The sequence below is a fragment of the Bubalus kerabau genome, chromosome 19 (genome assembly GCF_029407905.1).
Source record: "Bubalus kerabau isolate K-KA32 ecotype Philippines breed swamp buffalo chromosome 19, PCC_UOA_SB_1v2, whole genome shotgun sequence".
NCBI lineage: Eukaryota > Metazoa > Chordata > Mammalia > Artiodactyla > Bovidae > Bubalus > Bubalus kerabau.
Genome location: NC_073642.1, coordinates 56,799,663 through 56,825,032, shown reverse-complemented (window position 1 = coordinate 56,825,032; position 25,370 = coordinate 56,799,663). Strand labels below are relative to the sequence as shown.

Below are 25,370 nucleotides of genomic sequence, written 5' to 3'. Positions count from 1 at the left end.
GGAAGTAGATTTAAAGTGTGCACTTTAGAGCCCGGGCTTGTCAAACTTAGGCATGAAACTTTTTAGCCCCATATGAATTTTCTCAAGGCCCCAGGGGAAGCCCTGGCAACTCTGAGTGACTTGGGGGCTTGAATGCCCTCTGCTCAGCCCCCTCCTCGCCCTCCAGGGCATCTCTGGGGGGCTTCCCAGGACCCCAGGGGGCACAGTTTGAGAATCACTGTTCAAGAGCCCTTCTCTTCCGGAATCGTGCTGGGGTTTTACGGAGCCCTCTGCCTCTGAGACCTCTCCTAGCCCTTGGCTTCCTGGGCTGTAACTTCGTCTCGGTTCTGGGGCTTGGGAGCATCTTCAGAGCCATGAGGTCCCTGTCGCCATGAGGAAGCCCTCTGGCCAGGTGTGGCTTCCCTCTCTGCCCTCGTGCAGCCGTGCGGGTTCTGAGGTCACTGAGGTCGCTGGACAGGCGGCCGGATGGAGTTTGTGCCGCGGCGTCGGGCTGTGTGCTGTCCGCTTCCTGCAGAGGGCTGTAGGTGCTGCTGTTTGAGGAAAGATGGGCGAAGGAGGGAGTGGACATGTCATGGGTTTTCTGAGTTGATAGTTTCCATTTTCTTCCCTCTGGGGTTGGGGTGCTGGATGCCTTTGCTTTATGGCCAATTCAGCCAGCCCCCGGTGTTCATTCCAGGGCCCGTTGGAAGCCCAGCACCGTGGGCACTCTGAGCAGCCTTTGGGCGGCTGAGCACCAGGTCCATGCTTTTAGTAACAGATGCTAGCTGTGCTGAGGAAGGGCTGGGGGGAGCCCTGCGCGAGTTGGATCTGGGGGCTGGCGGGGGTTTGTTTCCTTGCTAGAAGAGCCACGCCCAGGGCCAGACATGCTGTCAGCCAGTGGGTCTCAGCTAGTGCTTCCCACATGACAGCCACATTCTAAGGAACCTGCTGCTGCCCGTGAACTTGGGCCTGGGCGTGGGGCAGGCTGTCTGGTGGCCATACTGGCTGTCGGGTAGATGTAAGAGATGTGGATTTGATCCCTAGGTCGGGAAGATCCCCTGGAGAAGGGCATGGCAACCTACTCCAGTATTCTTGCCTGGAGAATCCCATGGACAGAGGAGCCTGGCCGGCTACAGTCCATAGGGTCGTACAGAGTCGGACACGACTGGAGAGACTTAACACTCATGCAGTGCTCTCCATGATGTGTGCAAGTGCCAGAGGAAGTGGATGGTCGTAACAGTTGGAAACGAGATCCCCAGCTCTGGACAGGTGTGTCTCCCGCCCCAGCTCTGGACAGGTGTGTCTCCCACCCCAGCTGTGGCTGGGAGGTGGTAACTCTCCCTGACGGCCGTGGTGAAGGTTTGGGATGGAGGTGAGACTTCTGGGTCTGTGTGTAGCTTGCGGCACTCAGGTGCTTACTGCGGGCTGCTTGGCCTGGCAGGTACTGCTCTCTGGGCTTGCCGGCCCAGGAGCACACGTGCCGTGGTCCGCCAGCTCTGACAGTCCAGTCTGGGTTGGCCAAAGGGCTTGAGACCCACTCCAGTACGTGGAGGCAGTTCGCTGCTCTTGGGGTCACTGAGTCAAGTTCTAGAAGATGGGCAGCAGTCTCTGGAAGGAGACGATCGCTAGTCCGTTCTCAGGGCCCCGAAGGACTTACAGGTAGAAAAGAAGACCCCTGCATCCTTATTCTGTTTCTGAGCTCCTAGCTCTTGGAGGGCAGGGCTGGTGTGCGTGGACAGCCTCAACCCCAGCCCGGAGCAGTGTTTGCTGAAAGCACTTGCTGAAGGCCGTGAGCCGTCCCTGCCCCTCGGTCAGCCCCGTGCACTTGGAGGAAGCTGGCAGGACCCTGCCCTTTTGCACTGACACAGCCTAGGTGTGCGCAGTGTTCTGTTGTTTTTTTTCTTCCAAGTTATTGTAAAATAAAGCTTAGTGTTGGTTATGTAAGTAATATGTGTTCTTTATAAACAACCCTTTAGGAAACAAGTCGCAAGAAGAAAAGAACCGCTCAGAACCCCAGCGCCCAGAGACAATCACTATTAACATTTTTAGTGCTTCCTTCCAGTTTTTGCATGAATAGTTTTTGTGTTTTATTCCGTGGTAGTCATGCCTTATATACAATTGCATATCCTGCCTTTTTTCCCCTCCCACCTGACATTGTAGCATAAACATAACCGGTTATTATTGTCAAGTGACATTCAAGAAAGTTTTCCAAAAGAAGTACTGCCCAGCGTCCCCTTTTGAGAGAGGCCCTGCAGATTGTGAGGGCTTGAGGTGACATGAGACCATTGAGGTTCTGGCCAGGGTGGCTGGGGAGGGTGGGAGGTCCCCCTTCCGGGACGGGGACTTCCTCTTGCCATGGCTTTTCAGTAGACGCGGCGAGGTCACCGCATCCAGCCCCGGGTCTTGTTTGCCCAGCGGTGGTTTGCTCCCACCCCCAGGCGTCCCCTTCTTTTCTGAGGCACATGGGGCAGGGAGAGTCAGGAGGGACGGGGCCTCTCGTCAATAGCACAGGCTTCTTTCACAAGGAAGCTCAAGTTTTGTTCCCGAAAACCTGCGGAGACAAAAAAAGGTCTTTGACCTTTTTTGACCTTTGACCTTCTTCTGGCGCAGAGGACAGACAGTGGGTAAGAACCAGCGTGGCCCGGTTCAGTCTGACCACTGGTGTCTTGGGCCTCCCTCTGACCTGCTGCTCTGACTCTTCTGGGGTTGGCACCTGGAATCTGCGTTTTCAGAAGTTCCCCAGCTGTTTTAAGTCTTAACATCCTTCCAACAGGAAGGGCACTCAGTGGGCCAGAGAGGTGGTCCTCCCAGTGTGGTCCCCCCAGTGTGGTCCCCAGACCAGCAGCATCCGTGTCACCTGGGAACTTGTTAGAGGTGCAGGTTCGGCCCCTTCCCTGGACCTTCTGTGGAGGTCTGGCAGTCTGCAGCTTAACAAGCCCTCCAGGCGATTCTGATGCATGCTCATGGGAACCTAGTGGTTTAGAGCATTTCTAGGGATGTCAGGGAGAGGCCCCGTGAGCCAGGCCTCCAGGGGCAGAGAGAGCTCAGTGAGAACTCGAGTGACTCCTGTCCATCATATAAAATGGAGGCACGTCTCGTCTGCCCCAGGACAGGTGGAGGAGAGGCTGCAGTGATGAGAAGGTGACCAGGGAGAACGGGTGCCATTGAGGGGGTTGCTAGGAAGCCAGAGTTGGACAAGCCCTTGGGGAGAGCACCTGGTTCGGTCTCTGAATTTTAAAGAAGGAGAGGCGGATCAGGATGAGCATCCACAAATGGTTAAACCTGCAGAGAGACCTGGAAGGAAGGCGGGCCTGGATCAGAAGCGTGCGCTGCCTCGAGCCCCTGGTCGAGGGGCTGACCCCTGGGCTGGTCAGCATTGAGCCCAGCGTCATGTGTTGTTTATTGTTTAGTCACCAAGTCGTGTCCGACTCTTTGCCACCCCATGGACCGTTGCCCGCCAGGCTTCTCCGTCCATGGGATTTTGCAGGCAAGAATACTGGAGTGCGTTGCCATTTCCTTCTCCAGAGCATCACATGAGGCTTGTTTGATACACTCAACAGCCAAACTCTTTTCCATCTGAGTCCTTTTAAGGTAAAATTTGGATTTATAGAATGGTTCATTTGTCACATCCAGAGCCCTGAGTGTGGATGTCGAGTATACGTTCATTTGATCGCAGAACCCGTAGGAAAACATGGCCAGTAGTAGATGCAGAAATCGCTGGTGCGGCAGGTGGCTCATGCGTGTTTATCCTCTGGGGGTTGTGCGTGGTGTCCAGGGCCCAGGAGGGCCGTGGACACCTGTGAGCCAGCTCCTTCTTACAACACCTGGGGCCTAATTGTCACGTGAAATTTCTGAGGTTTCTTTGGCTTTCTGCGAGTGGGAAGTACTTCACACAGCGCCCGGACGAGTTCAGCGTGTGTTGGTGGAGATGTACATCTTCACTATTGTGTCGCGTGTGGATGTCGATCCTGAAACGGGCACCCTCAGGTGAACACGAGGACCCACCCGCAGGGCTGACTCTGAAATGGGGAATTGGCCGAGCTGCTCCGGGCGCCTCCCCTCGCTGGCTGAGCCCTGGGACCTGCGGCTGCTTTCCTGCTGTGGGCCTCCTGAGCGTTCATCTGTCCGGAAGAGGGTGGGCCCTTGTGGTTCTGAAATTCCATAGTTGCATGGTGGCCCAAGACCACTAAGATTTTAGAGTTTCAGATCACCTCGAGGAAGCTCTGTATTGTGAGTTCTTGGAACTTGGCCCTTCTGACTTCTGGTCTGTCACGTGGTTGGAAGGCCAGAACAGACCCACAATATTGGTCTTTGTTGCAGAAGCAACAGTCCCGGGTTGTAATGTCTTCTGTAATCTCTTTTTTCCTTCATTGCTTTGAAAAGATTAAAAATGAAACAGTACAAATGCTTTTAAGGAACACCTGTGTATCTGCTCAAAATAAATATGAACATATGTGAATATTTTTCCTATTTGCTTCACACCTTTCTTCTAAGAGGTTTTTGCTGACTGAAGTCCCTGGTGTTTCTCTTACTTCGTCCAGTTATCCTTACCTGCCTCTGTGGAGGTAACTCCTGTGGTTAATTTCTCTGTGTGTGTACATATGGTTTTGTGTCACATATTCAGATTAAACCTCCATATTACTGCCTGTACCTTTTGCCCACTCCACCTTACGTTGGTTGGATCTGTTGGTTTTTTGTGGTATTTGTATTAGATAAGCATGGGCTGACTGCTAGAATTATCTTTAGAAATGTGCACAGTTTGAAAAAATGAAAGACTTGTCAAAAGTAAAAATAGAAGGAAATGTATATTTGACACTGTTGGTGGGAACAAAGTGAACTCTAATTCATGTGGTCTGGAGGCTTTTTAGATAAAGTGAAGTCTCTTTAGGTAGATGTGATGTGCTTTGGTGGATAGAGACAGTGTTCAAGGGAACTTAACTCTGCTCAGGCCCTGTCTACAGGTACCAGGGGAATCTGCTTTATGAATAATAGTGCATTGAATTTGTAAGGGAGAAATTGATTTCTCCACTCTATGTTATTATTGGAGTATTTGTTGTTGTTCAGTCACTCAGTTGTGTCTGGCTCTTTGTGACCCCATGGACGGCAGCACACCAGGCTTCCCTGTCCTTCACCATCTCCTGAGCTTGCTCAGACTCATGTCCCTGGAGTCGGTAATGCCATCGAGACATCTCATCCTTTGCCACCCCTTTTCGTCTTGCTCTCAGTCTTTCCCAGCATCAGGGTCTTTTCCAATGAGTTATCTCTTCGCATCAGGTGGCCAAAGTATTGGAGCTTCAGCTTCAGCTTCAGCATCAGTCCTTCCAATGAGTATTCAGGACTCATCTCCTGTAGGATGGACTGATTGGATCTCCTTGCAGTCCAAGGGATTCTCAAGAGTCTTCTCCAACACCATGGTTCAAAAGCATCAATTCCTTGATGCTCAGCCTTCTTTATGGTCCAACTCTCACATCCATACATGACTACTGGAAAAACCTTAGCTTTGACTATATGGACCTTTGTTGGGAAAGTAATGTCTCTGCTTTTTAGTAAGCTATCTAGGTTGGTCATAGCTTTTTTTTCCAAGGAGCAAGCATCTTTTAATTTCATGGCTGCTATCACCATCTTCCGTGATTCTGGAGCCCAAGAAAAAGTCTGTCACTGTTTCTGTTGTTTCCCCGTCTATTTGCCATGAAGTGGTGGGACCAGATACCATGATCTTCCTTTTTTGAATGTTGAGTTTTAAGCCAGCTTTTTCACTCTCAATGCTTTAGAATGTTGTGTTAGTTTCTCCTGTACAAAAGTGAAACAGCTATAAGTATACGTATATCCCCTTCCTCTTGAGCCTCCCTCCCACCCACTTCCCTCTCGCCACTCATCACAGAGGTCATCACAGAGCACCAAGCCGAACCCTCTGCTATACAGCACTTTCCCACTGGCTATCTATCTTACACATGTTCTGACTCTGTGACCCCATGAACAGGCTCTGCTATCCATGGGATTTCCCAGGCAAGAATACTGGAGTGGGTTGCCATTTCCTTCTTCAGGGGATTGTCCCGACCCAGGACAAAACCCAGGGATCGAGCCTGGGTCTTCTGCGTTGCAGGCAGATTCTTTCCTGCCGAGCCCAAGGGGAGCCCCAGTGTGTATATGTCTGTGCATCCCGCCCTCCCTTTCCTGCACTTACCCACAGGTCTGTTCCCTACATCTGCATCTCTACTCCTGCCCTGCAAATAGGCTCATCAATACCATTGAGAAGGCGATGGCACACCACTCCAGTACTCTTGCCTGGAAAATCCCATGGATGGAGGAGCCTGGTAGGCTGCAGTCCATGGGGTCGCTAAGAGTCGGACACGGCTGAGCGACTTCACTTTCACTTTTCACTTTCATGCTTTGGAGAAGGAAGTGGCAACCCACTCCATTGTTCTTGCCTGGAGAATCCCAGGGACGGGGGAGCCTGGTGGGCTGCCGTCTATGGGGTCGCACAGAGTCGGACACAACTGAAGTGACTTAGCAGCAGCATACCATTTTCTAGATTCCATATATATCCGTTAATATACGGTATTTGTTTTTCTCTTCCTGACTCATTTTACTCTGTATGACAGACTCTCCACTCTTAAAAGAGAAAGGCTGTGAGATGGGTTTTTTTTTCCTTTTGCATTTTTTCTTATTGGAAGGTGGGTATTCTTGATGTAGCTTATCTCTATGTCTTGAGGAAATTAAAGGTAATATTTTTGATTATATTTTCTGATTGCAGACTGGGAAATGCAAAGAAAATTAAATCTGCCCACTATCTTGCCACCTAGGCATACCATTGTTAAAATTTTGGTATTTATGCTTTCTAACTTTGTGTCTGTGCCTTTGTTTCAAGATGTGGATCGTATGAAACCTTTCTTTTCATTTACTGTGCAGTGAGCATTTCCTCATATCCTTTCCCATGTTCTTTCATAAATGCATTTTGGTGTCTACATGGCACTTCGTCATGTGGCTATACCACTCTCATTGATACTGAGTTATTTCTGTCTTAGAATTATAAATAATACCACCATGAACAACCTTGGTCCATACATCTTTCAACAACTGTTTTTATGTCCTTAGGATAAATTCCTAGCATGGAATTCCCGGGTCAGAGGGCATGAATACTTTGAGGACTTTTGCTACTTATTACCAAAATTACCTTCTTTATGGGCCTTTTGTTTTTCTTTGCTGAATTGCCCCTTTGTGTCCTGCACCCATGAAAAATGCTGTGTTCTGTGTTGCTGCTGAATGCTGAAGATTTCTGTGTCTCTGCCGTGCGAATGGAGGTCTGAGATTATTTATACCGGACATCTGGGCAAACGTCCTTGTTGGCGTGTCACTGGATGCCGGTTTGGAGTCTCCAGCAGGGCTGTGACATGGTGACCAAATGCAGTGGCGAGGCTGGGCGGTCCAGCCCCAGGCCTGGGAGGCCTTCGTCAGAGGGGTCCCAGCACCCCGGCCCCCTTTCAGAGCCGGGAGCCTTTGTCCGCCGTGGACTCGACCCAGGAGATGACCGACTTCCCTGTGAATGCTTGCTCTCCGTCTAAAGTTTAAGGGAGACACTTCTAGACCGTGTTGGGAAGTGAGGCTGGGGAGGGCGGTGGTCTGCGTGGGCCCCTCCTTTCCTCTTTCCTTCCTCTCCCTTCCTGTCTCCTGTTCACTCTGGTATCGGGTAATGAAACATGGGACATGGAAACGCTGTAGCCCAGAGAGCTGGGTGTGTCCCACTGGGAGTCCCCCGGTTCTTGTGTCTGTTCCTCCTCCTCCTTCTTCATGCCTGAGATGCTCGTGTCTAGCGGGGTGGGAGACAAGCCAGGCAAACCAGCCGCTGGAACACCTATGTGCACAGGACACAGATGTCACAGGGCACGGGCAGGAGTGCCGCAGCCAGGGGAGGGCCAGTGCCCAAGGAGAGCTTTGCAAAGGGGGTGGTGCTTGGCCTGAGTCCTGAAGGATGGGCACAGAGCTAGTCTGGCAGAAAATGGGGTGCATGGGGGGGTGTCCTGGGGGAGCAACAGCACCTGCAAAACCAGAGAGGCTCAGAGCAGCCTGAGGGCTGAGCAAGTCACCTCTGAGTGGCTGAAGGTTGGGGCTTCGCTGGGGAGTGGTGATGGGTGAGGTTCCAAAGGTAGGGAGGTTCCCGAGGGCGGATGCCAGGCTCATGAATTTGAACTTCATCCCAGAGGGACTTGGAGTGTTTATAACCTTTTGAAAGAGGAAAGTTTAAAAAAATAGAACTCTTTTGACACCCATATTGAGAGTGGATTGGCTTCAGGAGGGAGTTGGGGAGTCAGGACAGGTCATGGAAGCCTGGACCAAAGCTGGGGCAGAGGGGAGAGGGGACAAGCCCGAGAGGCTTAGGGGGCTGTGGGCAGCAGTTGCTAGGTCCCCTGCCCGGAGGGAACAGCGGGAAGAGGATAAAATGCTTTCTCAGGCCCGGGAGAGTGGAGCCCTGCAGCAGGGTGCTAGCCCCCTGGGCTTCACGGCAGTGGCTCTGAGTCAGCCTGTCTGGGGCTGGAAGTGGGGCGGGGAGGCTGCAGGAGGACAGCCCCTTCAGGTCCACCTGAATTCCCTTTCTCCACACCAAGCAGAAGGCGTGTGCTCCTGACCGGTGACCCTCCCTGACCTGCTGCCAGGGACGGAGCCGACAGGGCTGTGGACACCTGGTCACGGGCCACGCAGCCCCACACCTTCCCAGAGGCAGGGTTTTGTTTTTGCAGCACATGAAACCAACTGCCGGTTGGACTTGGTTTTCTTTTTTTCCCCTTCTGTTTTTAGAAGAAATGCTATAGAGCCGTATTGAATAGCAAGCAGGAACTCTGGGACTCAGCCCTCTGCCCCTGTCAGAAGGCTGAGAGAAGATAGCTGGATGGCTATAAGCTTGGCACTGCGCTAGGAGCTTTCAGCCCTGTCACTGTGAGGACGAAACTGCTGTCCCCATTTTACAGATTAGGCAAGTGAGGCTGGTGGAGCTCAAGCTCTCATAGTCATTGGCTGCTTTCTGCAGTCCTGGAGGGAGGTGGCTTGCTGTGGGCAGACTAGCCGTTGTGTACGGGTGGGCCAGGCTGGGAGTGCTCCTTCCCCAGGGTCTCCTGCTTGGGCTCCCCCATGTTAAGCTGACTTCACACCCGCTGGGAGCCCCAGAGGGAGGGGCTGGATTGCTTCAGGCACCTTCTGAAACCAGCACTTCCGGGGTTGGGCTGTGGGTGGGACCTAGGGAGCAGCTGGCCTCAGACTTCACCCTGCAGCCCCGCCCCTCCTCCCCCAGAGCAGCAGGAAGCAGAGAATCTGGGCTAATTGCAGAGGGTGAGGAGGGGTGAAAGGTGGGTCTGATGCAATTAGCAGAGCTGGAATTTGGCCAGGCCGTGGAGGCTTCAGGCCACGAGGTAGGACTGTATATGTGTATGTGTGTGTGTGTGTATATGTGCACACATGGATGAAGACAGTCTTTCTCTCCTTTTTTTTTTTTTTGCTTTTTATTTTGTAATAGAGTATAGGCGATTAACAATGCTGTGATAGTTTCAGTTCAGTTCAGTTCAGTCACTCGGTCGTGTCCAACTCTGCGACCCCATGAATTGCAGCACGCCAGGCCTCCCTGTCCATCACCAACTCCCAGAGTCCACCCAAACTCAAGTACGTCGAGTCGGTGATGCCATCCAGACATCTCATCCTCTGTCGTCCCCTTCTCCTCCTGACCCCAATCCCTCCCAGCATCAGGGTCTTTTTTAATAAGTCAACTCTGCATGAGGTGGCCAAAGTATTGGAGTTTCAGCCTCAGCATCAGTCCTTCCAATGAACACCCAGGACTGATCTCCTTTAGGATGGACTGGTTAGACCTCCTTGCAGTCCAAGGGACTCGCAAGAGTCTTCTCCAACACCACAGTTCAAAAGCATCAATTCTTCGGCACTCAGCTTTCTTCACAGTCCAACTCTCACATCCATACATGACCACTGGAAAAACCATAGCCTTGACTAGACGGACCTTTGTTGGCAAAGTAATATCTCTGCTTTTTAATATGCTATCTAGGTTGGTCATAACTCCCAAGGAGTAAGCGTCTTTTAATTTCATGGCTGCAATCACCATCTGCATGCAGTGATTTTGGAGCCCAGAAAAATAAAGTCTGACACTGTTCCCACTGTTTCCCCATCTATTTGCCATGAAGTGATGGGACCAGATGCCATGATCTTAGTTTTCTGAATGGTGAGCTTTAAGCCAACTTTTTCACTCTCCTCTTTCACTTTCATCAAGAGGCGTTTGAGTTCCTCTTCACTTTCTGCCATAAGGGTGGTGTCATCTGCATATCTGAGGTTATTGATATTTCTCCCGGCAATCTTGATTCCAGCTTGTGCTTCTTCCAGCCCAGCATTTCTCATGATGTACTCTGCATAGAAGTTAAATAAGCAGGGTGACAGGACACTCCTTTTCCTATTTGGAACCAGTCTGTTGTTCCATGTCCAGTTCTAACTGTTGCTTCCTGACCTGCATGTAGGTTTCTCAAGAGGCAGGTCAGGTGGTCTGGTATTCCCATCTCTTTCAGAATTTTCCACAGTTTCTTGTGATCCACACAGTCAAAGGCTTTGGCATAGTCAATAAAGCAGAAATAGATGTTTTTCTGGAACTCTCTTGCTTTCTCCATGATCCAGCGGATGTTGGCAATTTGATCTCTGGTTCTTCTGCCTTTTCTAAAACCAGCTTGAACATCTGGAAGTTCACGGTTTATGTATTGCTGAAGCCTAGTTTCCGGTGGACGGCAAAGTGACCCATCCATATTTTACACATGTATCCATTCTCTTGCAAACTCCCCTTCCACCCAGGCTGCCATATAACATTGAGCAGAGTGCTATATGCAGTGGGTCCTTGTTGGTTATCCATTTTAGATATGGCAGTGTATATACATATCCGTCCCAAACTCCCTAACTATCCCTGCCCCCCATTCAGCCCCCTTGGCAACCTTAAGTTTGCTCTCTAAGTCTGTGAGTCCTGTTCTGTTTTTGCAAGTAAGTTCATTTGTATCATTTCTTTGCATAGGGATGTCCTGGGATATTTCTCCTTGTATATTTCTCTTTGTTTAATTGCTAAGTCCTGTCCAACTCTTGTGTCCAACTCTTGGAACCGCATGTACTGGAGCCTGCGAGCTCCCTGTCCATGGGATTTCCCAAGCAAAAATACTGGAGTGGGTTGCTCTTGCCTGCTCCCAGGGATCCTCCTGACCCAGGGATTGAACCTGCATCTCCTGCATTGCAGGTGGATTCTTTACCACTGAGTGAACAGGGAAATCCCATTTCTCCTTCTGGGCTCTGTGGGCTCCTCCTTCTGACCTTGAGTCCAGATTTTGAATTGCTGGGGTTTCCCTTCTATCTCTGAGCTGCTGGGTTCTCCTTTGCCTTGGAGTTTCCCCTTTGCGTCCATGATGGTTCCCGAGGGCTGCCGCCTGGCTTTGATCTGTTGTGCATGGAGCCGAGCCCAGATGCCCAGTTCACAGTGGCCCTAAGACCTCCTCAGGTTTACAGATCCGGACTTTCTCAGTGTTTCTGATATGTTTTCTTACCGTGTGTTTACTTCTTTATCGCTTGCTTGACGTTTCTCTTAATGCATGGCCATTCCTTAAAGCATTCAGTTTTCGAGCCCTTCACGGAAGGTCCATGTGCAGAGAGCGAGTCTGTGTCAGGGTGGAAAGCTGGGCGGTCACCTGGTCGTCAGGCCTGAGATCCGAGCCTGTGCCTCTGGCAGAAAAGGAGTGAAAACCTCCTGGTGCAGCCCTCAGAGGCCAAGAGGGAGCCACGCTGCTTTCCGAAGGAGGTGCCCAGCCTCATTTTTTGTTCGTTGCAGAATCAGGACCAGCATGGTTCAGGGTGTGAGAATCACGGGTTGAGCATGAATGAGTTTAGAAACACATCTTATCACAGGCTACTCCACACCCCAGAAAGGTAGGAAGTGCTAAGAGGTACCAAGTCCTTTGGCAACAGAAAAGAGGGAAATGAATTTCTCAAACTTTTAAAAAGAAAAGGAGTCTCTCCATTGCCTTAGGTTTTGGGGTTAAATACCAAGATCAGCGTGTTTGATGTTATAACTAGTTTGTGAGAAGGACTCATGGGAGAACTTGCCTGGGCAGGCTCTGAGCTCCATAAAGCTGGCTGTGTGGCCTGCGTCCAGGGCTAATAACAGTTTTTCTTATTCAGCCTGTTCTTTGTGGAAAGGCAGTTTCTCTGCTCCTTTGCCATGGCATTCAGGGCCATGGTCCTTTCCAGTATAACTTTAGTCCTATTTTTCTAGGAAGGAGGACGATGAAGTATGAGGATGAGGAAGCGCTTGTCTGAAGTTGATGGGCTCAGCCAGAATTATTGAGGAGGCTGCACCTTGTACCCCCAATTCTGAGTCTGTTGGTAATGTCTTGAGAGGAGGTGGAGGTTTCAGAAGGGTAAAGAGGCTGCCGGCTGAATGCTGCAAGGGTTCCTTTGGTTTGGGATTGAGTTTCATCAGGTTGGGCTTCCCTGGTGGCTCAGATGGTGAAGAATCTGCCTGCAGTGTGGGAGACCCAGGTTCGATCTCTGGATCAAAAGATCCCCTGGCGGATGAAACGGCAACCCACTCCAGTATTCTTATCTGGGAAGTCCCATGGACAGAGAAGCCTGGCGGGCTACCGTCCATGGGGTCAGAAAGAGTCAGACACGCCTGGGCGACTAACACTTTCACTTTCACTTTTTCAGCAAGTTAAGGGGAGAGGTGCTCTGAGTATGGGACTCTCCATGAGAAGAGAGGGTACAGTGCAACTTCAGGGAGACATTTGCCATTGCCCTCCTCGCTGCCCATCCCCTGGGGCTGGCACTGGCGTTGGCTCCAGCTTCGCAGGGAGAAGTCAGGTTTGCTTTCCCAGCTGGGGGTAGGAGCTTCGCCACTGCCCTGTGGAAGAGGATGAGCTGGGTGGTTTCTTCAATTCCCAAGAACAGAGGTGCCCGACCTCCAGGATCTAATGTCTGGTGATCTGAGGTGGGACCAGTGTATTAATAATAGAAATAAAGTAACGCACTTGAATCATCCCGAAACCACCCTCCCCCGACCTCTGCCCCATCCGTGGACAAGTTGTCTTCCACAAAACCGGTCCCTTGGGTACCACTGCCCTAGAAGGTCAGGAAGGTGAAGCCAGAGGAAGAACAAGATGGGAAGTGAGAGGGCAGCAGGAAGGAGAAGTCATCTCATTCTTCCAAGGATCTAGAAACTTGTGTGTCATCATTCTAGCAGTGTGACTTTGGTGTATCATTTGATTTCACCTATAAAATATGGGTAACACCACATTACAGGTTGGCATGGGACTCAGAATCGCACCTGGGTTTTGAGTCAGCAGGGCACAGTAATAACACCAGCTCGTCCTGAGGGCTGACTTTGCAGGGTTGACTGTTCCTGTGCGTCCACGCTCTGCAGGTAGGGAAGCCATGTTACTCGTGTAGGCAGAGGATGGGAGACACACACATCCAAGTACAAATAGGAAGAGAGGAAGAAAAGCAGCTTCAGGCCCCTTTGTCTGCAGAGGCAGAAGATAAAGAGTCATGGGCTCCTTTGAGCTCACCTCTTAGAGCTGTGGCCTTGGGCAATTTGATCTCCAAGAGTCTTTTTTTACCTGAAAAGTGGGCATGTGAATAGTGCTGGCCTGAGTATTGCATCAGAGGTGTTGGACTTTTCCTGCTGGCACTGATAAGATGCCCACCAGATGGTCTAGTAGACATGGGGGTCTTTACACAGACCCACCTCTCTGGGCCATGCTGACTTCATCTATTACTGAGCGGATTATAGAGGGGACCTTCCAGCAGTTAGATTCTGAATTGCTTGGATTAATCCAGTACATGTGGACGTACATGCTTAACTCTTGCCCTGCCCATTTTTCTCCTGTATGATTTTTAGAAATTATTTTGGTTGCATTGGGTCTTGGTTGCATGCAGGCTTTCTCTAGTTGTGGAGAGCCGGGGCTACTCTCTAGTTTTAGTGCGTGGGCTTCTCAGTGTGGTGGCTTCTCTTGTTGCAGAGGACAGGCTCTAGGTGTTTGGGCTTCAGTATTTGTGGCTCCAGCCTCAGTAGTGGAGAAGGCAATGGCACCCCATTCCAGTACTCTTGCCTGGAAAATCCCATGGATGCAGGAGCCTGGTAGGCTGAAGTCTATGGGTTCGCAGAGTCGGACACGACTGAAGTGACTTAGCAGTAGCAGCCTCAGGAGTTGTGGTTCACGGGCTTAGTTGCTCCATAGCATTTGGTATCTTCCCAGACCAGGGATCGAACCCATGTCTTTTGCATCGGCAGGTGGATTCTTAACCACTGTACCACCAGGGAAGTCCTCCTGTATGATTTTTTAATTTAAAGCATACCGTGTGCTTCCAGTGAACTGAGTGTCTTAGGCACACTATCTCATGGCAGCCTCTTGATTTTTCTCTCCCCCCAGCAATGAAACTCCTTAAAAGCAGGTTCTGCATTTCTTTCTCTGTTCACCTCTCACCCCAACAGCATGGAGACATGCCTGCCAGAGTCAGTGTGTGTTAGTTGCAAGACACAGAGCAACAGAAGCCATGACTCAGAGTAGTTCAGAGAGGATAAGTCATTGCCCTCGGGGCATGTATTACTGGCCTGGGCCCAGGATCCTATCTCTAGGCTAAAATAACCCTGTAAAGACCCTCGGCTTGTTCCCCATTTCTAGACAGTTGAGTAATTGGAGGACAGGGCCCTCCTGTACTCAAGTCTGTGTTCCTTGAGTGCCTGACGTACGTATCAGACACTCAGGACCTGATTGCTTTAGGGGGTCAGTGGGGGCAAACCAGGGTGGAGATGCAGGGCAAAGCGGAGGCCTGGAGCCTTTGAATCTTCCCTTACAGAGGTCTTCCCCGTCTTCCCCCGCCAAATCCCCCCCATCCCCCCGAAATCTCCCCCACCTCCCCCCCCACCCCCCGCCTCTCTCACGCCAACCTGCAGGCTTTTCATGTGGTGTTTTCTTTGTTGCTGGAAAAGCCATATGTCAGGTACCCAGGAGGCTCAGTCCCTGGGGGGTGGAAGTTAAATTGATTGTTTTCAACTTTGTCTAGCCAGCTTGGCTCCCTTGAGCTTGCCAGTGTTTTGCCTTAATGACTTCAAAACTTTAAAAATAAATGCCTCCTTTTCCAAAGCACAGTAACCAAGCAGGCTGTCCTGTTCTTGGGACCAGTCAGGATAGTTTTTTCCCCTTACATTGTGAATTTGTGGCTGCATGAGATAGCAGAGACTCTAAAGCAGTTCTCGCATTTTTGTGCAGTTGATCTTCTCAACCAGCAGTCCCCAGCCTTTTTGGCACTAGGGACCGATTTCGTGGGAGACGATTTTTCCATGGACCAGGGGTAGGGGAACGGCTTCGGGAAGATTCAAGCACATCACTTTAATCGTGTGCTTTATTTCTAATATAATGCCCCCACTGACCTGATAGGATACCGGTCCCCGGCTCAGAGGTGGGGGACCCTGTTCTCAACAACCTCCTCCCGCCATTGTTGGGGTGAGAGTTTGTGACGTTTGAGCTGTATAGAACAGAGCTTCCAAAATTGGACTTTTCCAACAGAAATGGACTGAGTCGCAGCCGAGGTCATCCTAAGCTCAAGATGCCGAAAGAAGAACTGGTGATTGCTGATAACTCTGAGCTCGTCTGGACCCACCTGAGACTGAAGCTTGTCATGACTTTTAGAGCAAAGTGGAGGAGGACCGAGGGGTGGGTCGCCCTGGAGGATGGCTGTGCGCGGGTCTGTCCTGCTTCTCTCCTCCTCACCCACCTTTACCCTGGTTTCTTCCCGGGGAGAAGTACTCGTCTTGGGCTGCCTTCACCTTGTCAGCCCCTCAGCTGCAGCGTCCTGCCCACCGCTCAGGCGCCTGGCCTGCCCGCCTCTCCAGGGGCTCCTCTTTCTCCTGCAACCCTCTCGCCGCCCCTCCCAGTACCACGCACACCACCATGACCTGGGGCAAGTGGCCTGACCCCTCTGAGTTGTCTCCTCCTTTCTCCAGTGGGGAGAACGGGTGATAACAGATGATGCCCTGGGTAGCGACGATCCAGAGAGAGAGCATGCATGTGAAATGCCCAGCGTGGGGGCACTGCAGAGCTGGCGCTGGTGCGGTGGGCACTGCTGCCTGCTGGGCTGCAGTGCTGTCTGTGCTCTCCCTTCCTCTGCACTCATCCATCAGGCTGCGGTGCTTTCTCCCGCCCCGAGCACCTTCCCTTCACTCCCTCTGTGAAGCCTGTGGGATATTCTGAACCCGAGTTTAATCATTGTCATCATCACCATCATCACACCTTTCAGCTCTCTTCTGCTTTCTCTGGGTCCTGCACCAGGTTCGCAGGCTCCCTCAGGGCCGGGACTCTGGTGCTCTTCGTCTTCCCAGGGTCAGGGAGCACAGGGGATGCCAGCTGAGGGGCTGCCCCGGTGCTGTGTGTTGTGCTTTGACACTCACTCGTGTCCGACTCTTTGCAACCCCATGGACTGTAGCCTGCCAGACTCCTCTGTCCATGGGGATTCTTCAGGCAAGAATACTGGAGTGGGTTGCCATGCCTGCCTCCAGGGGATCTTCCCAACCCAGGTCTCTTGCATTGCAGGTGGATTCTTTACCATCTGAATCACCAGGGAAGCCCACGAATACTGGAGTGGGCAGCCTATCCCTTCTTCAGGGGTTCTTCCTGACCCAGGAATCGAACCAGGGTCTCCTCTCCTGTATTGCAGGTGGATTCTTTACCAGCTGAGCTACCAGGGTCTGAAAGAGGCAGGTGTACTGGCCCAGCTGTGCCTGCCTGGCCCGGGGCTCCTCCCGGGGCAGGTTTATGTGATGGGCTGGACTCTCAAATGTTCCTACTTTAATGCACTGCCTGTATGGAAACCCTGGGTCTTTATCAACGCTGGAATTCAAAAGGTGGGATAAATTGATTTCTTAAGGCAAAGACACTTTGATTAGCCTAGCCTTTTGTGGTTGTTGTCATTCAGTCACTAAATCGTGTCCAACTTTTCGAGACACCATGGACTGCAGCATCCCAGGCTTCCCTGTCCTTCACCATCTCCCGGAGCTTGCTCAAACTCATATCCATCGAGTTGGTGATGCCATCCAACCATCTCATCCTCTGTCGTCCCCTTCTCCTATCTTTACTCTTTCCTAGCATCAGGATGGAGGAGCCTGGTAGGCTGCAGTCCATGGGGTCGCAAAGAGTCAGACACGACTGAGTGACTTCACTTTCACTTTTCACTTTCATGCGTTGGAGAAGGAAATGGCAACGCACTCCAGTGTTCTTGCCTGGAGAATCCTAGGGACAGGGGAGCCTGGTGGGCTGCTGTCTATGGGGTTGCACAGGGTCGGACACGACTAAAGCGACTTAGCAGCAGCAGCAGCAGGATATTTTCCAATGGGTCAGCTCTTCACATCAGGTGGCCAAAGTATTGGAGCTTCAGCATCAGTCCTTCCAGTGTTTATTCAGGGTTGATTTCTCTTAGGATTGACAGGTTTATCTCATTGCTGTCCAAGGGACCCTCAAGAGTCTTCTCTAGCACCACAGTTCGAAAGCATCAGTTCTTCAGTGCTCAGCCTTCTCTGTGGTCCAACTCTCATATCTCTACATGACTTCTGGAAAAACCATACTTTGACTAGACAGACCTTTGTCAGCAAAGTAACGTCTGCTTTTTAATACAGGCAGATCCTAGGCAACCCTAGGAGTGTCATAGTGTTTTTTCTCAGGAGCAAGTGTCTTTAATTTCATGGCTGCAGTCACTGTCTGCAGTGATTTTGGAGCCCAAGGAAATGAAGTCTGTCACTGTTTCCACTATTAGCCTTTTAATCTCACCCTTTTAAACATAGAAAGTAACTGGACGTGAGACCAGTGAAGCCTTCCTCTGTTCTTTCTTCCCTTTGGAGGTATTCTCCTCTGGTTCTGACTGAGGTATCCTCCCCTGCTCTGGGAGGTTGAAGTCAGGACCTCGGAGTCACATGTCCATGACCATCCCCAAACTCAAAGTTACTGGGTTGGGTTTTTGGGTGACTTGGGGGATATGTTTGAAAAAGGGTGATCCAGTGCCTACATACACAGATCATTTAAATTCCCAGGTGTTTTTGAACTCCTCCTGGGTACAGTCTCAGGAAGGGAGGGCTTGAACCCCTAGGAGATGGCCAGGTTGGTGGGAATAGGGTCTGCAGGACAGCAGCGGTGGTGGCCTCAGTGGCCGCCACCCTGAGAGGTCCCAGAAGGCTTGGGTGCAGACACATGGAGTTGGGAGGTGAATTCACCACGTGTTATTAAAATCCAAGTGCATGTTCAGATCTGGTTGGAAACAGTTTAGGAAGCATGAGGAGGGATAACTAGACTTTATTCCAGAGTAGACCAAAAATAGATAAGTAAAGAGGAATATGGTATGCTTACAAAAACTTAACTTTTGGTCTTTAAGGAAGCTGCCTGATTTGGAAATCATCTTTGACTTTTAAAAATAAAGGAACTACAGCCATGTTCGTAGCATTACTCAAGAAGCCAAAGGTGGAGCATGCAAGTGTCTGTCTGTGGATGAATGTGGTACTTGCATACAATGGAATATTATTCAGCCTTAAAAAGGAAGGGGGTCCTGACACATGCTCCAACACAGACGGACTGCGGGACATCATGCTGAGTGAAATAAGTCAGCCACAAAAAGACAAAGACTATAAGGTTCTACTTCTGTGAGGTTCGTAGGTCAAATTCAGAGAGACAGAAGGTAGAATGGTGATTGCCAGGGGCTGGGGGAGGGAGTGGAAAGTTATTGGTTAATGGGATGGAGTTTAGTTTTGTGAGATGAAGAGAATTCTAGCGATCAGTACAGTAATGTGAATGCACTGAACACTGCTGAATTGCACGCTTAAAATTGGTTAGGATTGTAAATGCTAGTGTGTATTTTATCTGGTTTTCTGTTATGTGTGCTCTATCATAATTTTACCCAAAAAAGGGACTGAACCCTCACATGTGGCTGAATGCCAAATGCTGGTCGCAAGTATTTTCTTAAGGAATGAAAAGGGCATCCAGTAAGAATGTCCGTGATGTTAATCAGTGAGGGCGTGGAACCCCAGCCCCAGCTTTAAAAGTGGCAAGTCTGTCCCACTTAGTGGCTGAATGACCGTACATGGCTAGTTGGACAGAATAACTCAGCATTTCCGCCCTCCCCGCTTTTCTGTTTTTGCTCTTTTTGCTTGCTTGTTTTAAAGAAAAATCCTTTTCACTCTGGGAGTCAGCATAGAGGTTTTTCCACAATGAAGCACTTAAGTCCCAACAACCAGGACACTCTTGTTGGTGAAGGGTAGTCCTAGGGCATGAGCACCTCTTAGCTGTTTCATGCTTTAAATCAAACTGGGATTAAACTGTCAGAAACAGATGCATCCTTTTCTCTCTCTCTTTTTTTTTTTGATGCTCAGTAAACTTTATTTTTTTAATTCCACTATAGTTGACTTATAATGTGTTAATTTCTGCTGTATAGCAGTGATTCAGTTATACACACACACACACACACACGCACGCACTCTTTTTTAATATTTCTTTTTTGGATGAAGGAGAGAAGGATGGCTTTATCACTTTGCCAGGCAAAAGGGGACACAGCAGGCTCCTGCCTGAAAATGACGAATCCCCTATTTTTTTCCATTATGGTTTGTCATAGGATAATCATAATATAATTCTCTGTGCTATACAGAAGGACCTTGTCGTTTATCTGTTCTATATATAATACTTCACAACTGTTAATCCCAGCCTGTTTCATCCTTCCCCCCATGCCTTCCCCTTGGCAACCACAAGTCTCTTCTCTATACCCTTGGCTTTGTTTCTGTTTCATAGATATGCTCATTTGTGTGATATTTTAAATTCCACATAAAAGTGATATCATGTGATGCTTGTCATCTTCTTTCTGATTTACTTAGTGAGGTCTCTGGTTGCATTCATGTTGCCACAGATGGCATTTCATTCTTTTTATGGCTGAGTAGTAGTCCACTGTACACCCGTGCCACATCTTTACCATTCCTTTGTTAATGGGCACGTGGGCTGTTTCCATAGCTTGGCTCTTGTGAAGAGAGTTGCTATGAACACAGGGACGGCCTGTATCTTTTTGGATTAGAGTTTTGTCTGCATATACAGATGCATCCCTTTCTTCATGAGGTCCTTGGGTCTAGGTCAGTGATGTCAGCTTTGGACATGAAATCATATCTGTCTAGAAGAGCATGTGATGACTTGCCTCTGGTGAAGCTGGGGAGGACGAAGAGGAAGGCGGTGGCAGAGGTCAGGATGCGCAGTGCCCCCGTTCCCATTTTAGTGTCTGTACTCCAAGGGAGGGCTGATGGAGGCACTTCTTTCTCCTTACCCGCCCCTACCTGGCCTGTAAAGGCCTCACTCTACATGACTGTTAGCTGCTGAGGCTGTAAAATGCAGTGGAATGGAGGATGGAGGGAGGCTCAAGAGGAAGGGGATATTGTTGTTCAGTCACTCCAGTCGTGTCCTACTCTCTGCGACCCCATGGGCTGCAGCACGCCAGGCTTCCCTGTCCTTCGCCATGTCTTAGAGTTTGCTCAAACTCATGTCCATTGAGTCAGTGATGCCTTCCAACCATCTCATCCTCTCTTGTCCCCTTCTGTATAATGGTGACTGATTCTTGTCGATGTACGGCAGAGACCACTACAACGTTGTAAAGCAATTATCCTCCACTTTAAAAAAAAATGAACTAAGCTGAGGACTGGAGCATTTCCTGCACACTCGGTTTTCCTAGAATTTGATGCCGTCCTGGCATCCAGACTGATATCCTGCCTCGGGCTGGTGAGCAGTTGCTGGGGGAGAGGTCGTATTCTCTCTGGAAATGAGCTTCCCCCACCCCGTGAAGGAGTCCTTGGCCCACAGTTGCAGAATCAGGAACCTGGATGTTTTCTTTTCCGCCTCGTGTTTTTATCCCATAAATGATAGTCATCAGGATCAAACTTGACCTCTGAAGAGAGAAAGCAGATGTTCCGCATCCCCCTCTATCCTGCCACCTCAGCACATTAAAGTGGTTCATAGTTCAGTGTCCTTCGGAGCCTGCAGCCGTACCCTGGGAAGGGAATCTGTGGCTTTCGTGGGGACAGCTGACGGCTATTAATACCCTGAGGAAGTCCTCTGCCGACCCCGAAGGGGAGGGGTTCACATCTTCCTCCCCGCCGCAAGCGTGCTTCTGGGCCAGGGCCCATTGTGAGAACACATCTCTGCCTTCGTTTGGTTGAAACGTCACGTGTCGGAGCGTTTTGCTCCACGGTGTTTTGCTTCTGTGTGCCACAAGTGGCTGACGACTTTGCCGTGTGTATCCTCTGTTGACAGACCAATCTGAGGGCTTCCTGTGAGCATCCGAGCCAAGCCTGAGCCCAGGCGCCGTCTCGGGCTGTTCTTCAAGACTGCTGTGGCCATAGGTCAGGGTCTAGAGACCCTGCGGCAGAGGCAACAGACACCCTGGCCTGGGGCGTTTCCAGAGCAGGTGCTGCCTGGTACCCGCCTGAACCTCGGAGGGCAGGAGGCCCCGGGGGTTAGAGGAGGCATCCAGAGAGGCGGAAAGCTGGGCTAAGGCGACCCAGGGCTGCAGGGAGGGGATTCGGTGGGGGGAATGGGGAGATGGGCTGTGGCCACATGGCGAGTTAATAGCAGAGCTGGAAGCTGGTTCTCTTGCGACGTGACAGAAATCTGGTCATAGCTGGGGCTCATTTACCACCCCATCCTCTCCCTCTTGCTGGCCAGGGGCACAGTCGGGACATCCCTGGGGCTTGGTAAATGTTCCTCTCCGTTGTTAAGGCTCAGGTGACTCTAATGGAGGATTCAGCTGATGGCATGTGGCTGGTGGAACGTTAAAGAAAGAAGTGGCCGTGGGGTGGTTCTAGCCTCTCAGCCCCCGAGCCAGACCCCCGGGAGCTCATTCCATGCAGCACGTGGCCCCCTACCCAGAGAGTGCAAGACTCTGATGTAACGGGTTGAAGGGCGGGAATATTGGCGTCATTTAAAAGCTCTCTTTAGTTGTTGTTGTTAAGTTGCTCAGTCGTGTCCGACTCTTTTGTGACCCCATAGACTGTAGCCCTCCAGGCTCCTCTGTTTCTGTGGGATTCTCCAGGTGAGGATACTGGAGTGGGTTGCCATTTCCTCCTCCAGGGGATCTTCCTGACCCAGGGATCGAACCCATGTCCCCTGCAGTGGCGGGTGGTTTCTTTCCTGCTGAGCCGCCAGGGAAGCCCGAAAGCTCTCTTAGGTGCTTCTGATGAGATGATGCTGATGTGCAGCTGGGCTGGGAACCCCTCGTCCTCTTCCTCTTGCTCCTCATTAACAAATGGAAAGAGAGAAACTCAGGCCACCGGGGTTTCCTTTGTTCCTATCAGTGATTCCGAGTCACAGGCAGCTGAATCTAGGACCTGGGGGCTGGGCTCCTGGCCCTCCGTGGTCACTTCATCTGCTCCTGGCCTTGCCTCCAGGGCAGGCATCCAGACATCGGCCAGGGATCTTCATGTGGCTGTGAAAACCTTATGGAAAGTCGCTGGAGGGACTCTAGCTTGTGTGCCCGGTGTAAGCAGGTAGACCGGAGAACCCCTGAATCTGCTTCCTGGTGCCTTTACCAGCCTGACAGGTGGGTCAGGAGAGCTCAGGGCTTTCTGTTTGCATCAGGCTTTGAACTCTGGGGAGAGCGCACAGGGTGTGCTGCCCTGGAGGCTGGGCCTGAGCGGGTCGCTGGGAGAAAACCTGTGGAGCCCACAGGCCAGGCCTCCCAGAGCTGGAACCTGGCTCCTTCTTCTGCCTGGTGGTCCCAGCAGGGTGGCAGTCAGGAGAGTGTGGGGCTCCACAGCCGCTCCCAGGGGCTCACCTTCTCAAGTTGGGCCTTTGAATCTGACTGGTCCATCCTCAAGCCGCCAGCAGTGAGGATGGAAAAGTGAAAGTTGCTTAGTTGTGTCTGACTCTGCGACCCATGGACTGTATAGTCCATGGAATTCTCCAGGCCAGAATACTGGAGTGGGTAGCCTTTCCCTACTCCCTTCTCCAGGGGATCTTCCCAACCCAGGGATTGAACCCAGGTCTCCCGCATTGCGGGCGGAGGTCTCCTGCATTGCTGAGCCACCAGGGAACCCCAAGAATACTGCAGTGGGTAGCCTATCCCTTCTCCATTGGATCTTCCCGACCCAGGAATCAAACTGGGGTCTCCCCATTGCAGGCAGATTCTTTACCAACTGAGCTATCAGGGAGGCTGGAAAACACGCTATTGTTGAAGACTGGTGCCTCCTGGTGCCTTAGTAGGTTTTTAGGCCCCTGGGTGGTCTAGGGGGCTAGACTGGTTCATAGCCCAGACAGCAGAGCCCTGGATCCCTCAGGTCATCCCGCCTCTGGGCCTGAGGAGGAAGGCTGCTGGCCTCAAGAACCAGCGAGGACTCCCTCCCATTTGAACCGTCATGTCCCACACCATGATGCGGGTGTCACGGAACGCCTACAGCATGCCACCTGGGCTGCATGGGCAGAAAACACGCTGGTTAGCCTCCCAGGTGGGGGGTGGGGGGTGGGAATCCAGCTGTGACCATGACGAGGATGTATGTGTGCCCACGTGTGCAGATAGACACAGACCCTGTGGGTCCTGACATGAGTCTGCTGCTGCATTTACTTTTGTAATTGTAGGTTCGTCATAGGAGAGAGAACGCTCAGACATCAAAGGACCTATAAAAAGTATGAGGCAGATTGTTCAGGTGTTATTACCCCCATTTGTCAGATGAGGCAGTGAGGCCCTGGGATTTTAACTGCCTTGCTCAGGGTCACACGCAGCTAGTGGGTGTCAGGCCTGAAATTGGCACCCAGGCCTTTTTGCTCCTGGTGCAGTGTTTTCTTCTGCACCGTATAGTCTCTGAAATAACACATGTGGGTAGTTTTCTAGGTGGTGAGGAAGTGATGGAGATGTGCCTTAAGCAGTGAACTGTGTACCCCATCCAGGACAAACACGGATGGATTTTAAAGCCCCAGAATATCCAGACCCCTGTTTGGCACACCCTGGAGTACCCTGAAAGGGCACAGCTCCCTGCCTTCAAGGCCACCCACCGTCTGGTGACGTGAAGTCTGTCTCCAGGCACAGGTTTTGTTCCTGCCTGTTGGCTCACTTGCTTGTTGAGTCTGCAGAAGGTTCCTGCCTTCGTGATGCACGCCTGGGTACCACTTTCAGAACTGGAGGTGGTGGGGGCTGTGGGCCCCTGGGGTGGGGGTGACAGAGAGTGCAGCCCTGGGGTCTTTTCCCCTGTTCAAGTTCCTTGTTTCCATGGAACAGCAGAACTCTGAATATGGGAGAGATGGAAAGGCGTGTTGGCCCCTGACTGTGGTTGGATGACGTTTGTTGGTAGACTTCTTTTTTTCCCAAGATTGTTAGAAATCTCTGGAGTCCTATGGATCAAATCCCTGGCCAACACCCTGCACTTTTCGCCTAGGCTTCTGAGCTTTGGGGTCCTACTGACCTGCAAACCTAAACCGCAGAGCAAAATCAGCCTGGGGTGCTGCGGTCCTGGTGGTCCTTTCCTGGGTTAGAAAGGGAGGATGTGTGGGCACTTGTCTCACCAGGTGGCTCATTAGAAGAGGCTTTTGTGGGTCTAGGTGATCACATTGCAGTGCTTTATGGGGAGATGTTACTTTGAAAGAAAAATTTTGTCTTTTTAGAGTCCCTACTCTAAAAGAGTGTAGGGACTATACGGTCCATTGCTGGTGGATAGTGACCTAAGAGCCACCCGCATGCTGTGGATTTGAGGGACAGGATTCAGAGCATCAGATGCAGCCACGGGTCCTCCTCTGGTGACCAGGGGTGCACCAGTGGACCTGGCTCTACCAGGGGCTGTCTGTGACCAGGAAAGCAAGGATCTCAGGTCCCAGAGTCCAGCATGTGGCTCTTAGCACCACACTGACCAGCCTAGGTCACCAGCTGGCTCGTGGAGCAGCCAGAGGTGCAGGAGAGACAGGCTGATGGGGTCTGAGGTGTGCAGTAGACCAGAGGCGCGGGAGAGATGGGCTGATGGGGTCTGAGGTGTGCAGTGGACCAGAGGTGCGGGAGAGATGGGCTGATGGGGTCTGAGGTGTGCAGTGGACCAGAGGTGCAGGAGAGACGGGCTGATGGGGTCTAAGGTGTGCAGTGGACCAGAGGTGCGGGAGAGATGGGCTGATGGGGTCTGAGGTGTGCAGTGGAGGGAAGCCACCCTCTTCCCTGTTCACAGCATAGTAGTGAAAGTCAGGGTCTTTCCTCCAGAAGATACTTGGATGGCCTCATGGTGTGGACTTTGATGCTTTGATTCTCTCACTTCAGTCTTCCTGGATGTACCAGTGCATGTGGTCCCCAGTGTGGGATGCCTTCCCAGGATGCACAGGGCACCGTGGTTCCCAGGT

The 25,370-nt window shown here is 51.2% G+C and overlaps 1 protein-coding gene across 7 annotated transcripts in view; it reads left to right on the top strand.

The window, feature by feature from the left end:
- CCDC88C (coiled-coil domain containing 88C) overlaps positions 1-25,370 on the top strand; it is a 143,566-nt gene that overhangs the window by 10,739 nt on the left and 107,457 nt on the right. The gene's annotated exons all lie outside the window — the stretch shown is intronic.